The following is a 14187-nucleotide window of genomic DNA, read 5'->3' as shown; positions in this document are numbered from 1 at the left end:
GAGGTGTGCTTAATTCCCCACGTCAGCAAGAATGATCTCAGCTTTTGACTGACGTAGGCAGGTCCATTATCGGTCTTAATTTCTTCAGGGACCCCCAGTACTGCAAAACACGAAAGCAGATGTTTACAAACATGTTGCGCTTTCTCCCCAGGTAAAGCAGAGGCCCATATCATTTTTGAAAAGGTGTCTATTGTGACACGCATATACTTCAGTCGCCCAAATTCGGAGAAGTGCGTGACGTCCATCTGCCACAGCGCAAGTGCCCGTAGCCCTTTTGGATTTACTCCTTGGCCTACACCTGGTCCTTGGTTTCCGCACTTAGGACAGGCCTGTACAATATAACGAGCCTCATTCTCTGTCAGTCCAAATTGCCTTCGCAGACCTCTTGCATTTTGGTGAAAATTCTCATGACTCTGTCTGGCCTGCTGAAACTTGTCTACTGGAGGCATAGGGCATGCGGGACTGACTAAGTTGTCAGCAATCTGATTGCCGTGCCCTAGTCCCAGATCCCGTTGGTGGCTACGCACATGAATGACACAACAAGGTACGGCCCGTTGAGACAGTACGGTCCGCAACTGGATAAACAGCTTGCCTAATCTAGGATTGACTGCCTCCCTAAGCAAGGCATCCGGTATTCGAGGCACTATCCCGGCTACATAAAGGGAGTCAGTTACAACATTTAAAGGCTCATTTAACCAATTAGTTAAAGCCCAGACCACGGCAGTCAGCTCTAAAATTTGCAGCGAATCTCCATCCTGTCCTTGTATCATATGATGACACCACCGGCCCCCTTCTTGCCAAACACAAACTGCCTTACGCAGCCTCCTGCCTGCATCTGTATACACTGTGATTCCTTCGGCCAGCGGCTTCTCCTGAACTCTGGACTTCTCAAGCCATAGATTACGCTTCAAGAACTGCCACAATCTCCCTTTCGGCTGTCGGGATTGTATCCTCCCATCATAGCCTAACAGAGCTTCCTGTATGGGTAGAGCATGCCTCAACCACCATTCCAAATCTGCTGCTTTGACCGGTATACTGATGTCCTGCGGCTCTTCCCCTGATATTTCCACTATCCTCGTCCTACCTTTTCTGATTAGCTCTCCCACAGCTTCTGATCGTGTCTGTGTACTAGTCTTTGGCTGCACACTTAAAAATACCCACTCTAGTATGTAAAATGGATCATCGCCCCTAATAGGCTTGTCAGTGGCAAAATCAGGACTATTCAACGATGCTGTACAGGAAGGAGTCTCCCCCTTCTTGTTTTGCCACTGACAAACAAGGGCATACGGTGACTCTGCAGGGTTACAAATAAGCAAGGAAACAGGTAGGGTTAGCAATCGCCTAGCAGTCCAAGCTGTTTGAAGCTTCTGTACGATGTGTTGCAAAGCTGCTTGTTGCGTCTGCGGTAGGGTGACTGCTGTGCTGGGATGTGAGCCACGTAGTAGTAATGTCAATGGTGCAATGTCAGCATTGGAAATACCAGCACAGTTGCGCACCCACTGGATATCTCCAAGTAAAGTCTGTACATCAGTCAATGTGCGCAAATTTGTCGCTAACTCCACCTTCTGTGGTCCGATCTTCGAGTCAGAGATGCGCCACCCCAAATACTTCCATGGTGCAGATCGCTGAACCTTTTCCGGGGCAATGACAAGGCCCTTGCTGGCTAAAACAGTACTCAGCTGTGTCAAGGAATCGTCATTGAACGCTTCCTGTTGACAGCAGAGGATGTCATCCATATAATGATAAATGAGTGTATTCGGCCATTGCTCCCTGAGTGGAGCTAAGGCCCAAGCCACATAAAGTTGACACAGCGTGGGTGAGTTTCTCATGCCTTGCGGCAAGACAACCCACTCATATCGCTCTGAAGGTGCTTGCTTTGTTGGTTACCGGTGTCGAAAAGGCAAACCGTTGAGTGTCCCGCGGATGTAAAGTATAGTGAAAAAACAGTCTTTTAGGTCAACAACGATCACGTGCCAACCCGACGGAAGCATAGCAGGTGATGGCATTCCAGGTTGTACAGCTCCCACGGGTTGCATCTGCTCATTAATCTTACGTAGGTCGTGTAAGAGGCGCCATTTGCCGCTCTTTTTCGGAATGACGAAAATGGGGGTATTCCATGGGCTGACTGAAGGCTTGATGTGGCCTGCAGCGAGTTGTTCTGCTACCAATTGCCTGTTATTTGCAGTCGCTCTTCTGTCATGGGCCACTGCTCAACCCACACGGGTTCGTTGGAAAGCCAGGTTAGTGGTGGGTTGGGCGACTGCTCGCCAGTGCCCATAACTAAAAAGGGGTAGTAGTTAGTACAACTCCAATTTGACTCAAAACGTCGCGCCCAATTAGGGCTGAAAGAGTTTCGGGCAGCTGCATGACATAGACCTTTAAATTGACGTTCTGCCCTTCAGGAAAGGTTATTTGCACAGGGTATTGGCTCATCATGGGAGTGGAGTGTCCCCCCACCCCTGCGATAGCCGTTGTGGGAACACTTAGTGGCCACTCCTCTGGCCAAACACCCGTACTTACGATTGTCATCCATTAACCTGTACCACAGGACAGGCTAAGGCTTGTGTATCTCTCATAATGGTGGCAACGTTCCACTGTCCATCTAGGATGGCATGTCTTATAACACCGCTCCAGCGGGTAGGTGTGATCGGTGCCGGAGACCCAGCTAAACATTTCAGAGAGGAAGCCTCATTTTCCCGGTGGGGGGGGTTGGTAACGATTGACATATGCTGGAACTGCAAGCTCATGTCTTGAAGACTCTGCAAAACTGACTGCAAAAGAACGCACGCTTTTTTTCCTTGCAATTCATTCTGGCCGCCATCAGAGGGCGTCGGGAGTGGAGACGCCTCACTGGAAGATGGCAGGGGTGGACAGAGAGGAGGGGCCGATGTTGCAGGCCGTGCCCCAGGAGGGGCTGATGTCGTAAGCCACGCCCCTTCTCCCTCCCCCTCTGGGGGTGGTACTAGCCGCTCCTCCCCTCTTCCAGAAGGCAGCCGCTCCTCCCCTCTTTCGGAAGACAGCCGCACTTCCGCACCCGACTCCTCCCCGCTCCCCGGGGGCGGTCGTACTACCGCGTCCGGCTCGCATTTCGAGTTGATCTCTCTGGCAGCAACTTCCGGTGGGCCCCCCCCCCCTCTGCGCCCAGACCGGAACCGTGCTCGCACTCGCTCGAATCTCGGCAATTGTGTTACAAGTGATCCCAGTCATCCCTCTAAAGGCAGGTAGCCCGAAAACCCATGATAATGTCCCAGGCTTAGGCGCGTGATCTTTCCCGGGCTCCGGAGCTAGCATCTGAGCAGCAGCACACGCCACCTCTCGTTCAGCTTTCATGGATTTTAAGGTCTGTAATACTGTTCGCCAGAGCTCGCGGACGGCTTTTATCTCCTTTTCTTCCTTGTCCTCCCCCGTTATTGTCCTTTCCCACATAGTCTCTCCTAACTCTTGCCATTCCGAGACGGAAAACAGTAGCGGGGTGTCCGCAAAGTGACCCCATCGTTGCCCCAGTTTAATCAACTTCATGAGTTGCTTTGCCGTTGCATCTATTCCTCTCTTAGAGAGAATACCGACGAGCAACGTTGCCGCAGCATCCACCTCCATGCCTGCGACCACGGCCTCCACGTTAAATTTTAGCTGCGCCAGGCTGCCCGAGTGTGGCTCGAAAATTCCTGGGAGTCGGCCGTCCGTGTCTGCCCTGCGCGTTCGCACCCAGGCAGGACCCTCCCAGCCATTACTCCCACGCCCCCTCTCTAGCTGCTCACCGCAGACCGAGGGACTCCTGCAGGGAAACTGTCCATCTGCTGCTACCAAATGTTGGCGTGGGTTACGGAAACGTTGTAACGATGTGACCCCAATATGAGTATGATCGTTCACTTTTATTAGTCAGCAAAAACAAGGTTTATATAGCAAAACTATTACAGCATCTGAATGGTTAAAACCCCAACCCATATATAGGCAAAACTACTGCAACTCGTTGTGATTGGTGCAGAGCTGCATCTCGAAGTGAATAAAGTACTGTGGCAGGAAACAACAACGTGGCAGGAAGGAAGTGACAGTGTGGCAGGAAACGGTCACATTCCCTCTGCTCCAGTGTCCCGAGCTCGTCGCTCTGCCTTCCCGGCAGGGTTCCGTGTCAGCCGCTCCCAAGGCTCACTTCCAGATCGGAACCTGGGTTGCTCACCGCACCAAGCTATGTCCCCTCTCGTCCAGACAGGACTCCACAAGCAAGCAGCCCCAGTCTCTGTGCGCCTGTGCGAGCAGTACCATGGGTAGATGAGGCTGACCAACATCTTTCCAGGCTAGCCCCTTCTGGGTAAGAGTTATCCTGAGATGCTCGCATATTCGGGACAGGGGTGCGGTGGGCGCCCAGCAAAGAACCCCTAGGCCACGTTTGAAGTTTGAGATGGCAAGGCAAGCAAGCAGCCCCCGTCTCTCTGTGCGCCTGTGCGAGCAGTGCCATGGGCAGATGAGGCTGAGCAACAGCTTTCCAAGCTAGCACATTCTTGGTAAGAGATATCCTGAGATGTTTGCGTATTCAGGTCAGGGCTGTTGCGGGCACCCGCAGAGACCACCTAGGCTACGTTAGAAGTTTCAGGTAGCAAGGGAAGCAAGCAGCCCCAGTCTCTGTGCGCCTGTGTGAGCAGAGCCATGGGCAGATGAGACTGAGAAACAGATTTCCAGGCTGGCCCTTTCTGGGTGCGAGCTATCCAGAGACTTTAGCATTTTCGGTGCAGGGCTTCTGGAGGCACCCGACAGGGACACCCGGGATTTGTTTGAAGTTTGAGGTGGAAAGGCAAGCAAGCAGCCCCAGTCTCTGTGCGCCCGTGTGAGCAGGTGCATGGGCAGATGAGGCCAAGCAAGAGATTTCCAGGCTATCCCCTTCTTAGTAAGAGATGTCCTGAGACGTTTGCATATTCGGGTCAGGGCTGCGTGAGGCCCCCGCCAAGGACCCCCTAAAATGCGTTTGAAGTTTGAGGTGGCAAGAAAAGCAAGCAGCCCCAGTCTCCGTGTGTGCCTGTGGGAGCAGGGCCATGGGCAGATGAGGCTGAGAAACACTTTTCAAGGCTATACCCTTCTGGGTGCGATCTATCTGGAGATGTTCGATTCTTCAGTGCAGGTCTGCTGGATGCACCCGGCAGGGATCCCCGGGCTATGTTTGAAGTTCGATGTGGCAAGGCAGTCAAGCAAGCAGCCCCAGTCTCTGTGCGCCTGTGCGAGCAGTACCATTGGCAGATGAGTCTGCGCAACAGCTTTCCAGGCTAGCCCCTTCTGCTTGCGAGCTATCTGGACACGTTCGCGTATTAGGGTCAGGGCTTATGGAGGCACCCGGCAGGGACGCCCTGATTACATTTGAAGACTGAGGTGTCAAGGCAAGCAAGCAGCCCCAGTGTCTGTGTGCCTGTGTGAGCAGTGCCATGGGCAGATGAGGCTGAGCAACAGCTTTCCAGGCTAAACCCTTCTTGGTAAGCGATATCCTGAGACGTTCGCATTCTCCGTGCAGGGGTGCTGGAGGGACCCAGCAGGGAGCCTCGGGCTACGTTTGAAGTTTGAGGTGGCAAGGCAAGCAAGCAGCCCCAGTCTCTGTGCGCCTGTGCGAGCAGTGCCATGGGCAGCTGAGGCTGAGCAACAGCTTTCCAGGCTAGCCTCTACTCGTTAAGAGATATCCTTGGGTGTTCGCATATTAAAGTCAGGGCTGTGGGAGAGGCCCGGCAAGGACCCCCTAGGCTGCGAATGAAGTTTGAGGTGGCAAGGCAAGCAAGCAGCCCCAGTCTCTGTGCGCCTGTGCGAGCAGTACCATTGGCAGATGAGTCTGAGCAACAGCTTTCCAGGCTAGCCCCTTCTGCTTGCGAGCTATCTGGACACGTTCGCATATTAGGGTCAGGGCTTATGGAGGCACCCGTCAGGGACGCCCTGATTACATTTGAAGACTGAGGTGTCAAGGCAAGCAAGAAGCCCCAGTGTCTGTGTGCCTGTGTGAGCAGTGCCACGGGCAGATGAGGCTGAGCAACAGCTTTCCAGGCTAGCCCCTTCTTGGTAAGATATATTGTGAGACATTCGCATATTAAGGTCAGGGCTGTGGGCGGGCCTGGCAATGACCCCCTAGGCGAATTTAGAAGTTTGATATAGAAGGGCAAGCAAACAGCCCCAGTCCTTGTGCGCCTGTGCGAGCAGTGCCATGGGCAGATGAGGCTGAGCAACAGCTTTCCAGGCTAGCCCCTTCTAGGTTAGAGATATCCTGAGACGTTCGCATATTATGGTCAGGACTCTGGGAGGGGCCAGGCAAGGACCCCCTAGGCTGCGTTTGAAGTTTGAGGTGGCAAGGCAAGCAAGCAGCCCTAGTGTCTTAGTACCTGCGCAAGCAGTGCCATGAGCAGATGAGGCTGAGCCACATCTTTCAAAGCTATCCCCTTCTGGCTGCGATCTATCTGGAGATGTTCGCATTTTTGGTGCAGGTCTGCTGGAGGTAGCCGGCAGGGATCTCCAAGTTATGTCTGACGTTTGAGATGGCAAGGCAAGCAAGCAGCCCCACTCTCTGGGCATCTGTGCGAGCAGTACCAAGGGCAGACGAGGCTGAGCAACACCTTTCAAGGCTAGCCCCTTTTTCATAAGAGATGTAGTGAGACGCGCGCATATTCGAATCAGGGCTGTGGGAGGGGCACGGCAAAGACCCCCTAGGCTACGTTTAAAGATTGAGGTGACAAGGCAAGTAAGCAGCTCCAGTCTCTGTGCATCTGTGCGAGCAGTGCCATGGGCAGATGAGGCTGAGCAACAGCTTTCCAGGCTAGCCCCTTCTGGATGGAAGCTATCAGGAGATGTTCGCATTTTTGGTGCAGGTCCGCTGGAGTCACCCGGCAAAGACACCCAAGACGCGTTTCGAGAGTGAGGTGGCAAGGCAAGCAATCAGCTCCAGTCTCTGTGCATCTGTGCAAGCAGAGACATGAGCACATGAGGCTGAGCAACAGCTTTCCAGGCTAACCATTGCTTGGTCATAGATAACCCGAGGCATTCTCATTTTCGGTGCAGGGCTGCTGGAGGGATCAGGTAGGGAGCCCCAGGATATATTTGAAGTGGAAGGTGGCAAAGGAATCAAGATACACCAGTCTCTGTGCGCCTGTGCGAGCAGTGCCATGGGCAGATGAGTCTGAGCAACACCTTTCAAGACTAGTCACTTCTTGGTAAGAGATATAGTGAGACGCGCGCATATTCGGTTCAGGGCTGTGGGAGGCGCCCGGCAAGGACCCCCTAGGCTACGTTTGAAGTTTGAGGTGGCAAGGCAAGCAAGCAACCTCAGTCTCTGTGCGTCTGTGTGAGCAGTGCCATGGGCAGATGAAGCTGAGCAACAGCTTTCCAGGCTAGCCCGTTCTTGGTAAGAGATATCCTGAGACGTTTGCATATTCAGGTCAGGGCTGTGGCAGGCACGTGACAAACACCCCCTAGGCTACGTTTGAAGTTTGAGGTGGCAAAGGAATCAAGATATACGAGTCTCTGTGCGCCTGTGCGAGCAGTGCCATGGGCAGATGAGGCTGAGCAACAGCTTTCCAGGGTAGCAAATACTTGGTAAGAGATATCCTTAGACTTTCGCATATTCGGATCAGGGCTGAAGGAGGCCCCTGGCAACGGACCGCCAGGCTACGATTGAACTTTGAGGTGGCAAGGCAATCAAGCAGCCCCAGTCTTTGTGCGCCTGTGCGAGCAGTGCCATGGTCAGATGAGGATGAGCAACAGCTATCCAGGCTAGCCCCTTATGGGTGCGATCTGCCTGGAGATGTTCGCATTTTCAGTGCAGGTCTGCTGGAGGAACCCTACAGGGATCCCCGGGCTACGTTTGAAGACTGAGGTGGCAAGGCAAGCAAGCAGCCCCAGTCTCTGTGCTTCTGTGCGAGCAGTGCCATGGGCAGCTGAGGCTGAGCAACATTTTTCCAGGCTAGCCCCTTATGGTTGCGAGGTATCTGGAGACTTTCTCATATTCGAGTCAGGGCTGCGGGAGGAGCTTGGCAAGGTTCCCCTAGGATAACTTTGAAATTTGAGGTGGCAAGTCAAGGAAGCAGACCCAGTCTCTGTGCATCTGTGCGAGCAGTGCCATGGGCAGATGAGGCTGAGCAACAGCTTTCCAGGCTAGCCCCTTCTTGGTAAGAGATATCCAGAGACTTTCACATATTCGGGTCAGGGCGGCGGGAGGCCCCTGCCAAGGACCACCTAGGCTAAGTTTGAAGTTTCAGGTGGCAAGGCAAGCAAGAAGACCCACTCTCTGTGCGTCTGGTTGAGCAGTGCCATGGGCAGATGAGGCTGAGAAAGAGCTTTCCAGGCTAGCCCCTTCTGGGTGCGGGCTATCTGGAGACTTTCGCATTTTCGCAGCACGGCTGCTGGAGGCACAAAGCACGAAGTCCCGTGCTATTTGTGAAGTTTGAGGGGGCAAGGCAAGCAAGCAGTCCCAGTCTCTGTGCATCTGTGCAAGCAGTGCCATGGGCAGATGAGGCTGAGCAACAGGTTTCCGGGCTAGCCCCTTCTTGGAAAAACATATCCTGAGACGCTCGCATATTCGGGTCAGGGGTGCGGGAGGAGCTTGGCAAGGACCCCCTAGGCTACGTTTGAAGTTTGAGGTGGCAAGGTAAGCAAGCAGACCCAGTCTACTGTGCGCCTGAGTGAGCAGTGCCATGGGCAGATGAGGCTGAGCAACAGCTTTCCAGGCTAAACCCTTCTTGGTACGAGATATCGTGAGACGCTCGCAGATTTAGGACTGGGGTGTGGCAGGCGCCTGGCAAAGACCCCCTAGGCTACCTTTGAAGTTTGAGGTGGCAAGGCAAGCAAGCAGCCCCAGTCTCTGTGCGCCTGTGTGAGCGATGCCATGGGCAGATGAGGCTGAGCAACAGATTTGCAGGCTAGCCCCTTCTGGGTGCAAGCTATCTGGAGACATTCGCATATTCGTTGCAGAGCTGCTGGAGGCATCGTGGTGGGATACCCGAGCTATGTTTGAAATTTGAGGTGGCAAGGCAAGCAAGCAGTCCCAGTCTCTGTGCATCTGTACGAGCAGTGCCATGGGCAGATGAGGCTGAGCAACAGCTTTCCAGGCTAGCCCCTTCTTGGTAAGAAATATCCTGAGACATTCTCATTTTCGGTGCGGGGCTGCTGGAGACACGTGGCAGGGAGTCCCGGGATACGTTTGAAGACTGAGGTGGCAAAGCAGCAAGAAGCCGCAGTCTATGTGCATCTGTGTGAGCAGTGCCATGGGCAGATGAGGGTGAGTAACAGCTTTCCATGCTAGCCCCTTCTGGGTGCAAGCTATCTGGAGACATTCGCCTATTCATTGCAGGGCTTCTGGAGGCAGCCGGCAGGGAGCCTTGGGCTACGTTTGAAGATTGAGGTGGCAAGGCAAGTAAGCAGCCCCAGTCTCTGTGCGTCTGTGCGAGCAGCTCCATGTGCAGATGAGGCCGAGCAACAGCTTTCCAGGCTAAAGCCTTCTTGGTACGAGATATCGTGAGACGCTCGCAGATTTAGGACAGGGGTGTGGCAGGCGCCTGGCAAAGACCCCCTAGGCTACCTTTGAAGTTTGAGGTGGCAAGGCAAGCAAGCAGCCCCAGTCTGTGTGTGCCTGTGTGAGCAGTGCCATGGGCAGATTAGGATGAGAAACAGCTTTCCAGGCTAGCCCCTTCTTGGTAAGAAATACCCTGAGACATTCTCATTTTCGGTGAGAGGCTTCTGGAGGCACCTGTCAGGGAGTCCCCGGCTACGTTTGAACATTGAGGTGGCAAAGCAGCAAGAAGTCCCAGTCTCTGTGCATCTGTGTGAGCAGTGCCATGGGCAGATGAGGCTGAGCAACAGCTTTCCAGGCTAGCCCCTTCTTGGTAAGAGATATCTTGAGACGTTCACATACTTTTGTCAAGGCTGCGGCAGGTGCTCGGCAAAGATCCCATAAGCTACGTTTGAAGTTTGAGATGGCAAGGCAAGCAAGCAGCCCCAGTCTCTGTGCGCCTGTGTGAGCAGTGCCATGGGCAGATGAGGCTGAGCAACAGCTTTCCAGGCTAGCCCCTTCTGGGTGTGAGCTATCTAGAGATGTTCGCATGTTCGGTGAAGGGCTGCTGGAGGCTGACAGCAGGGATCCCCGACCTATGTTTGAAGATCAAGGTGTCAAGGCAAGCAAGCAGCCCCAGTCTCTGCACCTGTGTGAGCACTGCCATGGGCAGATGAGCTTGAGCAACAGCTTTCAAGGCTAGCGCCTTCTGAGTGCAAGCTATCTGGAGACATTCGCATATTCATTGCAGGGCTGCTGGAGGAACCTAGCTGGGATACCCAGGCTATGTTTGAAGACTGAGGTGTCAAGGCAAGCTAGCAGCCCCAGTCTCTGTGCGCCTGAGTGAGCAGTGCCATGGGCAGATGAGGCTGAGAAACAGCTTTCCAGGCTAGCCCCTTCTTGGTGAGAGATATCTAGGGATGTTCGCATTTTCGGTGAAGGGCTGCTGGAGGCTACCAGCGGGGATTCCCGACTGATGTTTGAACATCGAGGTGGCAAGGCAAGCAAGCAGCCCCAGTCTCTGGGCGCCTGTGTGAGCAGTGCCATGGGCAGATGAAGCTGAGCAACAGCTTTCCAGGCTAAACCCTACTTGGTAAGCGATATCCTGAGACGTTCGCATTCTCCGTGCAGGGGTGCTGGAGGGACCCAGCAGGAAGCCTCGGGCTACGTTTGAAGTTTTAGGTGGCAAGGCAAGCAAGCAGCCCCAGTCTCTGTGCGCCTGTGCGAGCAGTGCCATGGGCAGATGAGGCTGAGCAACAGCTTTCAAGGCTAGCACCTTCGGGTTGCGAGCTATCTGGAGACGTTCTCATATTGGGGGCAGGGCTGCTGGAGGCACCCAGCTGGGACACCCGAATTATGTTTGAAGTTTAAGGTGGCAAGGCAAGCAAGAAGCCCCAGTCTGTGTGCGCCTGTGCGAGCAGTGCCATGGGCAGATGAGTCTGAGCAACAGCTTTCCAGGCTAGTCCCTTATTGGTAAGAGATATCCTAATACGCTCTCATATTTGGTACAAGGGTGTGGCAGGCGCCCTGCAAAGACCCCCTAGGCTACGTTTGAAGTTTGAGGTGGTAAGGGAAGCAAGCAGCCCCAGTCTCTGTGCGCCTGTAGCAGCAGTGCCATGGGCAGATGAGGCTGAGCAACAGCTTTCCAGGCTAGCACCTTCTGGGTGAGAGCTATCTGGAGACATTCGCATATTAGGGTTAGGGCTGATGGAGGCACCCGGCAGGGACCCCCGGATTACGTTTGAAGTTTGAGGTGGCAAGGCAAGCAAGCAGCCCCAGTCTCTGTGCGCCTGTGCGAACAGTGCCATGGGCAGATGAGGCTGAGCAATAGCTTTCCAGTCTACACCCTTCTTGGTACGAGATATCCTGAGACATTCTCATTTTCAGTGCGGGGCTGCTGGAGGCACCTGGCAGGGAGTCCCCGGATAAGTTTGAAGATTGAGGTGGCAAAGCAGCAAGCAGCCCCAGTCTCTGTGCATCTGTGTGAGCAGTGCCATGGGCAGATGAGGCTGAGCAACAGCTTTCAAAGCTAGCCGCTTCTGGGTGCGAGCTATCTGGAGACGTTCGCATATTAGGGTCAGGGCTGATGGAGGCACCCTGCAGGGAGCCCCTGGTTACTGTTGAAGACTAAGGTGTCAAGGCAAGCAAGCAGCTCCAGTCTCTGTGTGCCTGTGCGAGCAGTGGCATGGGCAGATGAGGCTGCGCAACAGCTTTCCAGGCTAGCCCCTTCTGGGTGCAAGCTATCTGGAGACATTCGCATATTCGTTGCAGGGCTGCTGGAGGCACCCGGCAGGGAGCCTTGGTTTACGTTTAAAGTTTGAGGTGTCAAGGCAAGCAAGCAGCCCCAGTCTCTGGGCGTCTGTGCGAGCAGTGCAATGGGCAGATGAGTCTGAGCAACAGCTTTCCAGGCTAAAGCCTTCTTGGTACGAGATATCCTGAGACGTTTGCATTCTCCGTGCAGGGGTGCTGGAGGGACCCAGCAGGGAGCCTCAGGCTACGTTTGAAGTTTTAGGTGGCAAGGCAAGCAAGCAGCCCCAGTCTGTGTGCACCTGTTAGAGCAGTGCCATGGGCAGATGAGGCTGAGCAACAGCTTTCAAGGCTAGCACCTTCTTGTTGCGAGCTATCTGGAGACGTTCTCATATTGGGGGCAGGGCTCCTGGAGGCACCTGTCAGGGACACCCGGGCTATGTTTGAAGTTTAAGGTGGCAAGGCAAGCAAGAAGCCCCAGTCTCTGTGCGCCTGTGCGAGCAGTGCCATGGGCAGATGAGTCTGAGCAACAGCTTTCCAGGCCAGCCCCTTCTTGGTAAGAGATATCCTGAGACATTCTCATATTCGTGTCAAGGCAGCGGCAGGTGCCCGGCAAAGACCTCATAAGCTACGTTTGAAGTTGGAGGTGGCAAGGCACGCAAGCACACTCAGTCTGTGTGCGTCTGTGTGAGCAGTGCCATGGGCAGATGAGGCTGAGCAACAGCTTTCCAGGCTAGTCAGTACTTGGTAAGAGATATCGTGAGCCGTTCATATATTTGGGTAAGGGCTGCGGGAGGCCCTCGCCACGGACCCCCTACGCTACATTTGAAGTTTGATGTGGCAAGGCAAGCAAGCAGCCCCAGTCTCTCTGCCCCTGTGCGAGCAGTGCCATGGACAGATGAGGCTGAGAAACAGTTTTCAAGGCTAGTCCCTTCTGGGTGCCATCTATCTGGAGATGTTCGCATCTTACAGTGCAAGTCTCCTGGAGGCACCCGGCAGGGATACCTGGGCTACGTTTGAAGTTTGAGTTGGCAAGGCAAGCAAGCAGCCCCAGTCTCTACATCTGTGTGAGCAGTGCCATGGGCAGATGAGGCTGAGCAACAATTTTCCAGGCTATCCCTTTCTGGTTGCGAGCTATGTGGAGACTTTCGCATTTTCGGTTCAGGGCTGCTGGAGGCACCCGGAAGGTACGCCCGAGATTTGTTTGAAGTTTGAGGATGCAAGGCAAGCAAGCAGCCCCAGTCTCTTTGTGCGCCTGTGCGAGCAGTGCCATGGGCAGGTGAGGCTGAGCAGCAGCTTTCTGGGCTAGACTCTGCTGGGTGCAGGCTATGTGGAGAAGTTCGCATTTTGGGAGCACGGCTGCTGGAGGCACAAAGCACAGAGTCCCGGGCTACGTTTGCAGTTTGATGTGGCAAGGCAAGCAAGCAGCCCCAGTCTCTGTGCGCCTGTGGGAGCAGTGCCATGGGCAGATGAGGCTGAGCAACAGCTTTCCAGGCTAGCCCCTTCTTGGTAAGAGATATCCTGAGACGTTCGCATCTTCAGTATAGGTCTGCTGGAATCACCCGGCAGGGATCCCCTAGGATACGTTTGAAGTTTGAGGTGGCAAGACAAGAAAGCAGCCCAAGTCTCTGTGTGCCTGTGCGAGCAGTGCCATGGGCAGATGAGACTGAGCAACAGCTTTCCAGGCTAGCCCCTTCTGGGTGCAAGCTATCTGGAGACATTCGCATATTCGTTGCAGGGCTGCTGGAGGCACCCGGCAGGGAGCCTTGGTTTACGTTTAAAGTTTGAGGTGTCAAGGCAAGCAAGCAGCCCCAGTCTCTGGGCGTCTGTGCGAGCAGTGCAATGGGCAGATGAGTCTGAGCAACAGCTTTCCAGGCTAAAGCCTTCTTGGTACGAGATATCCTGAGACGTTTGCATTCTCCGTGCAGGGGTGCTGGAGGGACCCAGCAGGGAGCCTCAGGCTACGTTTGAAGTTTGAGGTGGCAAGGCAAGCAAGCAGCCCCAGTCTGTGTGCACCTGTTAGAGCAGTGCCATGGGCAGATGAGGCTGAGCAACAGCTTTCAAGGCTAGCACCTTCTTGTTGCGAGCTATCTGGAGACGTTCTCATATTGGGGGCAGGGCTCCTGGAGGCACCTGTCAGGGACACCCGGGCTATGTTTGAAGTTTAAGGTGGCAAGGCAAGCTAGAAGCCCCAGTCTCTGTGCGCCTGTGCGAGCAGTGCCATGGGCAGATGAGTCTGAGCAACAGCTTTCCAGGCCAGCCCCTTCTTGGTAAGAGATATCCTGAGACATTCTCATATTCGTGTCAAGGCAGCGGCAGGTGCCCGGCAAAGACCTCATAAGCTACGTTTGAAGTTGGAGGTGGCAAGGCACACAAGCACACTCAGTCTGTGTGCGTCTGTGTGAGCAGTGCCATGGGCAGATGAGGCTGAGCAA

Source organism: Opisthocomus hoazin, chromosome W, assembly GCF_030867145.1.
Source record: "Opisthocomus hoazin isolate bOpiHoa1 chromosome W, bOpiHoa1.hap1, whole genome shotgun sequence".
Taxonomy (NCBI): Eukaryota; Metazoa; Chordata; class Aves; order Opisthocomiformes; family Opisthocomidae; genus Opisthocomus; species Opisthocomus hoazin.
The sequence above is the reverse complement of the archived record's forward strand: the minus strand, read 5'-3'. Positions refer to the sequence as shown.